This window comes from Oryx dammah, unplaced genomic scaffold (genome assembly GCF_014754425.2).
Source record: "Oryx dammah isolate SB20612 unplaced genomic scaffold, SCBI_Odam_1.1 HiC_scaffold_19, whole genome shotgun sequence".
NCBI lineage: Eukaryota > Metazoa > Chordata > Mammalia > Artiodactyla > Bovidae > Oryx > Oryx dammah.
This window is the reverse complement of record NW_024070203.1, coordinates 6,691,606-6,701,325: the sequence shown is the minus strand read 5'-3', so window position 1 is coordinate 6,701,325 and position 9,720 is coordinate 6,691,606.

Genomic DNA, 9,720 nt, shown 5'->3' with positions numbered 1-9,720 from the left:
AAAAAATATAGCTTTGGCTACACGGCCCTTTGTTGGCAAAGATTAATGTCTCTGCTTTTTAATACAGTGACTAGGTTTGACATAGTTTTTCTTCCAAGGAGCAAGTGTCTTTTAATTTCATGGCTTCAGTCACCATCAGCAGTGATTTTGGAGCCCAAGAAAATAAATTCCATCACTGTTTCCATTGTTTCTCCATCTATTTGCTATGAAATGATGGGACAGGATGCCATGATCTTCATTTTTTGAAAGTTGATTTTAAGCCAGGTTTTTCACTTTCCTCTTTCATCTTCATCAAGTGGCTGTTTATTTCCTCTCCACTTTCTCCCATAAGGATGGTATCATATACATATCTGATATTGTTGATACTTCTCCTGGCAATCTTGATTCCAGAGCTTGTGTTTCATCCAGCCCAGCATTTCTCATGATGCACTCCACATATTTGTTAAATAAGGAGAGTGACAGTATATAACCTTGATGTACTCCTTCCCTATTTTGGAACCAGTCTGTTGTTCCATGCCCATTTATAACTGTTGCTTCTCGACCTTCTTACAGATTTCTCAGGAGGCAGGTAAGGTTCTCTGATATTCCCATGTCTTTAAGAATTTTCCACAGTTTGTTGTGATCCACATAGTCAAAGACTTTATCATAGTCCATGAAGCAGAAGTAGGTGTTTTTCTGGAATGTTGTTGTTTCAATTATCCAACAGATGTTGGCAATTCACTCTCTGGTTCCTCTGCCTTTTCTAAATCTTTCTTGAACATCTAGAAGTTCTCAGTTCACTACTGTTGAAGCCACTTGGAGAAGTTTGAGCATTACTTTTCTAATGTGTGAAATGAGTGAAATTTTTGGTAGTTTGTACATTCTTTGGCATTGCCTTTCTTTGGGATTGGAATGAAAACTAACCTTTTCCAGCCCTATGGCCAGTGCAGGGTTTTCCAAATATGTGGGCATATTGAGTGCAGCACTTTAACAACCATATGGGATATTACTTAACTATTAAAAATGATAAAATATATTTATGGAAATACAAATGGACCTATAGTGTATAATGATAAGTGAGATAAATCAAATAAGATAAAACAAATAATGCAACATTTCACTTACATGTAAAAACTAAAAACAAAACAAATGAATAAAGCAGAAACAGACTCACAGATACAGAGAACAAAGAGGTGGCAGCCAGAAGAAAAGAGTGTAGAGGGATAGATGAAAAAGGGAGAAATTTTTCCAACTGTAAAATAAATAATCATGGGGATATAGTGTACACATAGAGACTATCATTAGTAATATTGTAACAACGATGTATTGTGATGGATGGTAACTGGTCTTATCACAGTGATTCTGTTGTAATGTATAAAGATGTCAAATCACCATGTTATATCGAAGCTAATATAAAATAGTAGTTAATTATAACTCAATAAAAAATTGAAAGACATTTTAGGGATATTTAAGATTACTAACATTTGGAAATTAACAGCATAGATAGAACAACTGTCATTATTAGTACATTGTCATATACAAACACTCATCCTCTGAAAAAAAGAATTAGCTTATAAAATGCCACCGAGATTTATGAAGTTTTCCTACATCAAGTTTTGTCTTTCATGAACAAGTCTTTCCAAGACTATGAAACATAAATTGGTAAATATTTTCAAATATGAAATTAATTCTAACAATTTTAAATTAAAATGGCTGATTATAACAGAATTCAGTGTAGCATTTTATTGCACATATGACTGCTCTTTTTGATATTATTATATAGATTTAATATTGATCATCACTTTACAATAGGTCTCATGATGGCACATCTATTTAATTTGGAGAGAATTTACATAGGCCCTATTAAGTGAAGTAAAGTGAAAGTTGTTCAGTTGTGTCTGACTCTTTGCAATCCTATGGACTATAGTCTGCCAAGGAATTCTCCAGGCAAGAATATTGGAGTTTCCATTCCCTTCTCCAGGGGATTAGACTGACCCATTGATCAAACCAGGTCTCCTGAATCTCCTGCATTGGCAGGTGACATACCTAAAACTCTTGGGAAGGTGACATCAAATTTTTTCTTGGAATTTACATTTACACCTGTTATCTTGGCATTATGCTTATAACATTTTCCATTCATTCTTAAGTGTTGGGAATTAGACAATGAATTATATTATCACTATACCAACAATCATTTTGATAACATTTTATCCCAACATTATATGTAGCAGAATAAGTGATAAAACTATCTTTTAGCTCACCATCCCATTTGGGTAAGAATTTAAGGATAGATAGACATCAGAATGGGCATATTAGAAATCATCATCTCCAGAATTTCTATGGATAAGAAAATGCCTTACAGTGAAAGCATCTGGATCATATCTACAATTTCTCATTGATTATATTCTCATGATCTTATCCGTTTCCACCTAATGCAAACATAACAGTCCCACAATTTAATAGAGAAGTCTTGGAAAGATTCTGCAAGAGTTGCCATCTACGATGAGGACTGATTTTTTGATAAATTTACTTTTAACTCTGGCAACATAAATACTGAGATGAACAGATGTATATAAATTAACTTGAATTTGTATATTAGAAGCAAATTGTTAATACTTAAATTATCACAATTAGAAATCCACATTCCAGGAATATTAGGGAGCGTTTTAATGACCCTAATAAAAACAACTACCATGGAAAGGAGAATTCCACGACTTTCATATATTAACATCTAGAGATTCTCCATAAGTTTTGATCATTAAAAGTAAAAATGATAGAGAGATATAAAGATGCACACAGAGACTGGTTCAAAGTGGTGGAGTGCATTCATCCCTCCTGTGAGAACACCAAAATCACAAACAGTTGTTGAACAACCATTAACAGAAGAATGCTTGAGCCCACTAAAAAAGACAAAGACAAAAGAGAGACTGCAATGGAGATGGTAGGAGGGGCACAATCATGATAAAATCAAATCCCATACTCACCATGTGGGTGACCCACTAGCTGGAGAATAATATCTAAGAAGCTCCCCCACTATTGTGAAGCTTCTGAGCCCATCAGTCTTCCCAGCCTGGGGATCCAGCAAAGAGACTAAGAATCCTCAGGGAACCTCACTTTGAAGGCCAGCAAGATTTGATTACAGGACTTCCTCAGAACAGGGGGAAACAAAGACTCCACTCGTGGAGGGCACAAACAAAATCTTGTTGCTACAAGGACCCAGAGAAAGGGACAGTGACCTCACAGAAGACTAAACTAGACTTACCTGCTAATGTTGGAGGCTCTCCAGAAGCATGGGTCAGCAGTGTGTCTTGCTCTGTGGACAGGGACACTGGTGCCATCAGTACTAGTAGATGCACTCAGGCATAGGCCCTCTTGGAATTGTCATTAGCCCTATCATTGAGCTGGATCACCTCAGGCCAATCAGCTAAGAGGGAGGGAGCACAACCCCACCCATCTGCAGACAATTGCATTAAATTTTACTGAACACAGTCCTGTCTACTAGGGCAAGACTCAGTTTTTCCCACCACCAGTTTCTTCCTCCCATCTGGAAGCTTACACAAACCTCTTAGCTTCATCCACTGAGGGCATACAGAAGAAGCAAGAGCTACAATCCCATAGAACTAGAATGAAAATCACATCACAGAAAGTTAACCAGAATGAAGAGGCAGAGGGTTATGTCCCAGGTGAAGGGACAATAAAAAATCCCAGACAAACAATCAAGTGAAGTGGAGATAGGCAACCTTCCAGAAAACATTTCAAAATAATGATAGTGAAGATAATCCAAGATCTCTGAAAAAGAATGGAGAAGATGCAATAAAAGTTTGCTTTCCTGGTGGCTCAGACAATAAATCGTCTGCCTGAAAATGTGGGAAACCCGGGTTTGATCCCTGGGTCGGGAAGATCCCTGGAGAAGGAAATGACAACCCACTCCAGTACTCTGGCCTGGAAAATTGCATGGACAGAGCAGCCTTGTAGGCTACACTCCATGGGGTTTCAAAGAGTTGGACATGACTGAGCAACTTCACTTCACTTCTTGACTTAAGGCCTAGAAGAAATAAAGAAAAAACAAGCAGAAATTAATGATATACTAAAAGAAATAAATATCAAAATAACTGAGGAAAAGAATGGAAAAGTGATCTGGAAGACAGTTGTGGAAATCACTACTGCAAAACAAAATATAGAGAAAAATGGAAAAAATAAGGAAAGAAACCTTTGGGACAACATTAAATTCACCAGCACTTGTACTTTGAGAGTCCCAGAAGGAGAGGAACCAGAGATCAATTAGCCACAATCCGTTGAATCACTGAAAAAGCAAGAGAGTTCCAGAAAAATATCTAATTCTGCTTTATTGACTACACCAAAGCCTTTGATGGAGTGTATCACAATAAACTGTGGAAATTCATAAAGAGATGGGAATACCAGACCATCTGACCTGCCTCCTGAGAAATCTGTATGCAGGTCAAGAAGGAACAATTAGAACCGGACCTGGAACAACAGACTGCTTCCAAATCAGGAGAGGAGTACGTCAAAGTTGCATATTGTCACCCTGCTTATTTAACTTCTATGCAGAGTACATCATGAGAAACACTGGGCTGGATGAAGCACAAGCTGGAATCAAGATTGCTGGGTGAAATATCAATAACCTCAGATATGCAGATGACACCATCCTTATGGCAGAAAGCAAAGAAGAACTAAAGAGCCTCCTGATGAAAGTGAAAGAGGAGAGTGTAAAATTTGGCTTAAAATTCAACATTCAGAAAACTAAGATCATGGCATCTGGTTCCATATTCTGCTGCTGCTGCTGCTGCTAAGTAGTTTCAGTCGTGCCTGATCCTGTGTGACCCCATGGGCTGTAGCCCATCAGGCTCCCCTGTCCACGGGAATCTCCAGGAAAGAATACTGGAGTGGGTTGCCATTTCCTTCTCCAGTGGTCCCATCACTTCATCGAAAATAGATGGGGAAACAATGGAAACAGTAACAGACTTTATTTTCTTGGGCTCCAAAATCACTGCAGATGGTGATTGCAGTCATGAAATAAAAGATGCTTGCTTCTTGGAAGAAAATCTATGATCAACCTAGACAGCATATTAAAAAGCAGAGACATTACATTGACAACAAATGTCTGTGTAGTCAAAGCTATGGTTTTTCCAGTAGAGATATATGGATGTGAGAGTTGGACTATAAAGAAAGCTGAGAAACGAAGAATTGATGGTTTTGAACTGAGGTGTTAGAGAAGACTCTTGAGAATCCCTTGGACTGCAAGGAGATCCAATCAGTCCATTGTAAAGGAAACCAGTCTTGAATATTCATTGGAAGGACTGATGCTGAAGCTAAAACTGCAATACTTTGGCCATCTGATGTGAAGAACTGACTAATTGGAAAAGACCCTGATGCTGGGAAACATTGAAGGTGGGAGGAAAAGGGGACAACAGAGGATGAGATAGTTGGATGGTGTCACCAACTCTATGGACATGAGTTTGAGTAAAACTCCAGAATTGGTGATTGACAGGGAAGCCTGGCATGCTGCTCTCCATGGGTTTGCGAGGCATCAGACACGACTGAGCTGAACTGAACTGAAGTGAACTGATGAGGAGAAGAGAAAGAGAAAGGACCTGAGAAAATATTTGAAGACATAGTAGCTTAAAACATCCCTAACAAGAAATAGGTTGATGAAATAGTCAAGAACATCCAGGAAGCTCAGAGAAGCTTCTAAAAGTCCCTGACAGGATAAACCCAAGGAGGAACACTTCAAGACACATAGTAATCAAATTGGCAAAAATTAAAGACAAATTTAAAATATTCAAAGAAACAGGAGAGAAATGGGAAATAACATATAAGGTAACTCCCATAAGGTTATTAGCTGATTTCCCAACAGGTACTCTACAAACTGGAAGGGAATAGCATGATGTGTTTAAAATGATGAAAGGGAAGAAATTACAGCCAAGAATATTCTACCTAGCAAGACTCTCATTCAGATTTTATGGAAAAATCAAATGCTATACAGACAAGCAAAAATTCAGCACCATCAAATCAGCTTTACAAGATATGCTAAAGGGATTTTTCTAGGCAGGAAACAGAAGAAAAGGAAAGAAAAATTTTGCAAAAAATAAAATAAGCCAAAAAGAATTAAGAAAATGGTATTAGTATCATGCATATTGATAATTACCTTAAATGTAAATGGGTTAAGTGCACCAATACAGATTGGCTGGGCAGATGAGAGCTTGTACATATAGGCACCCCCACTTACCACATCACTCTACTTAATCCCTCAAACTCTATGTGAGTTCCTTTTATTGTTAGGATAATCATGTTTAGATTATGACTTTCAATCGTATCTTTTATTTTATGTCTCACTATTGATTGTGAAAACTGATAAACATCTTTTACCACTGTGATTATATAACTATTTGTTTAATACCTTTATATCATGATTGGCCAACAGAAAATAATGGAATTCTGTATCATGAAAATTACCATTTAATAGAAAACTTGTAATCACTTTTTAAAATCTTGATGCACATTAGAATTATCTTAGAATATTTTGAAAAACATAAATGCCCAGGTATTGTTTGTCCTCCAAATTATGTTTGATATTAATTTCTTATTTTGATATTAGTTTCTAATTTTGCTACTAAAATCTCATTTAAATGTTTTCTTCTCTGCAGTCACTCTCTAAGTTTTATCGGTCTTTTAAGTTTACTGAAGCTTTCAATGATTAGGTCAAAGATCTCTCTAGGTTATTGTCACATTGCCCTTAAAATATGTGGGTTATTTTCAGTACATTTTGATATTTATTTCTAACATAATTCCATGGTGATAGGAGAGCAGACTTTATATAATTTCAAAATACTTGACAGTGAATTTTTTGCAAGTTTTTTTTTTTTCTTTGCACCTTGTTTTATGTTCCAGTGTCTATAGCTTTACAGTTTATGGGAACTTGAATAGAATTGAATTTATATTTTCCTGTTGTGTGAAAATTGTATAAAACTTAATTATGCTGAATTGCTTTGTAGCCTTTTTCAGGTTTATTGTATCCTTCTAATTTTCTGTCTATTCATTCTATTAATTTTTGAGAGTATAATATTGAAACTCCAACTAAAATCTTTATCAATTTAAAAATAATAATATTAATATATGGTGGAACTATATATAATTTTGTTCTGTATTTTCCAAGTCTCTTGAAATGTGTTATCATATCATAATAATTTTAAAAGTTTTAAATTAAAAATGATAGGAGAAAATTGATGAAATATGTGGCAATATGTGTGGGTATAATCATAAGATATTTGATTGAGTCATACCTGAATGGTCTAGCGGTTTTACCTGTTTTCTTCAATTTCAGTCTGAATTTGGTAATAAGGAGTTCATGATCTGAGCCACAGTGAGCTCCCAGTCTTGTTCTTGTTGACTGCATAGAGCTTCTCCATCTTTTGTTGCAGAGAATATAATCAATCTGATTTCAGTGTTGACCATCTGGTGATGTCCATGTGTAGAGTCTTCTCTTGTGTTGTTGGAAGAGCGTGTTTGGTATGACCAGTGCATTTTCTTGGCAAAACTCTATTACTCTTTGCCCTGCTTCATTCCTTATTCCAAGGCCAAATTTGCCTGTTACTCCAGGTGTTTCTTGACTTCCTACTTTTTCATTCCAGTCCCCTATAACGAAAAGGACTTCTTTTCTGGGTTTTTGTTCTAAAAGGTCTTGTAGGTCTTCATAGAACCATTCAACTTCAGCTTCTTCAGCGTTACTGGTTGGGGCATAGACTTGAATTACTGTGATATTGAATGGTTTGCCTTGGAAACGAACAGAGATCATTCTGTCATTATTGGGATTTCATCCAAGTACTGCATTTTGGACTCTTCTGTTGACCATAATGGCTACTCCATTTCTTCTGAGGGATTCCTGCCCGCAGTGGTAGATATAATGGTCATCTGAGTTAAATTAACCCATTCCAGTCTATTTTAGTTCGCTGATTCCTAGAATGTCCACGTTCACTCTTGCCATCTCCTGTTTGACCACTTCCAATCTGCCTCGATTCATGGACCTGACATTCCAGGTTCCAATGCAATATTGCTCTTTACAGCATCAGACCCTGCTTCTGTCACCAGTCACATCCACATGAACTATGGAATAAGGTTCATGACATTGTACAGGAGACAGGGATCAAGACCATCCCCATGGAAAAAGAAATTAAAAAAAGCAAAATGGCTGTCTGGGAAGCCTTACAAATAGCTGTGAAAAGAAGAGAAGCGAAAAGCCAAGGAGGAAAGGAAAGATATAAGCATCTGAATGCAGAGTTCCAAAGAATAGCAAGAAGAGATAAGAAAGCCTTCTTCAGCGATCAATGCAAAGAAATAGAGGAAAACAACAGAATGGGAAAGACTAGAGATCTCTTCAAGAAAATTAGAGATACCAAGAGAACATTTCATGAAAAGATGGGCTCGATAAAGGACAGAAATGGTATGGACCTAAAAGATGCAGAAGATATTAAGAAGAGATGGCAAGAATACACAGAAGAACTGTACAAAAATGATCTTCACGACCTGGATAATCATGATGGTGTGATTACTCACCTAGAGCCAGACATCCTGGAATGTTAAGTCAAGTGGGCCTTAGAAAGCATCACTATGAACAAAGCTAGTGGAGGTGATGGAACTCCAGTGGAGCTGTTTCAAATCCTGAAAGATGATGCTGTGAAAGAGATGCACTCAATATGCCAGCAAATTTGGAAAACTCAGCAGTGGCCACAGGACTGGAAAAGGTGTTTTCATTCCAATCCCAAAGAAAGGCAATGCCAAAGAATGCTCAAACTACCACACAATTGCACTCATCTCACATGCTAGTAAAGTAATGCTCAAAATTCTCCAAGCCAGGTTTCAGCAATACATGAACTTCCTGATGTTCAAGCTGGTTTTAGAAAAGGCAGAGGAACCAGAGATCAAATTGCCAACGTCTGCTGGATCATGGAAAAAGCAAGAGAGTTCCAGAAAAACATCTATTTGTACTTTATTGACTATGCCAAAGCCTTTGACTGTGTGGATCACAATCAACTGAGGAAAATTCTGAAAGAGATGGGAATACAAGACCACCTAACCTGCCTCTTGAGAAATCTGTATGCAGACCAAGAAGCAACAGTTAGAACTGGACATGGAACAACAGACTGCTTCCAAATAGGAAAAGGAATACGTCAAGGCTGTATATTGTCACCCTGCTTATTTAACTTATATGCAGAGTACATCATGAGAAACGCTGGACTGGAAGAAACACAAGCTGGAATCAAGATTGCCTGGAGAAATATCAATAACCTCAGATATGCAGATGACACCACCCTTATGGCAGAAAGTGAAGAGGAACTCAAAAGCCTCTTGATGAAAGTGAAAGAGGAGAGTGAAAAAGTTGGCTTAAAGCTCAACATTCAGAAAACGAAGATCATGGCATCCAGTTCCATCACTCCATGGGAAATAGATGGGGAAACAGTGGAAAGTGTCAGACTTCATTTTTGGGGGCTCCAAAGTCACTGCAGATGGTGATTGCAGCCATGAAATTAAAAGTCGCTTACTCCTTGGAAGAAAAGTTATGACCAACCTAGATAGCTTATTGAAAAGCAGAGACATTACTTTGCCAAAAAAGGTCTGTCTAGTCAAGGCTATGGTTTTTCCAGTAGTCATGTATGGATGTGAGAGTTGGACTGTGAAGAAGTCTGAGCACCGAAAAATTGATGCTTTTGAACTGTGGTGTTGGAG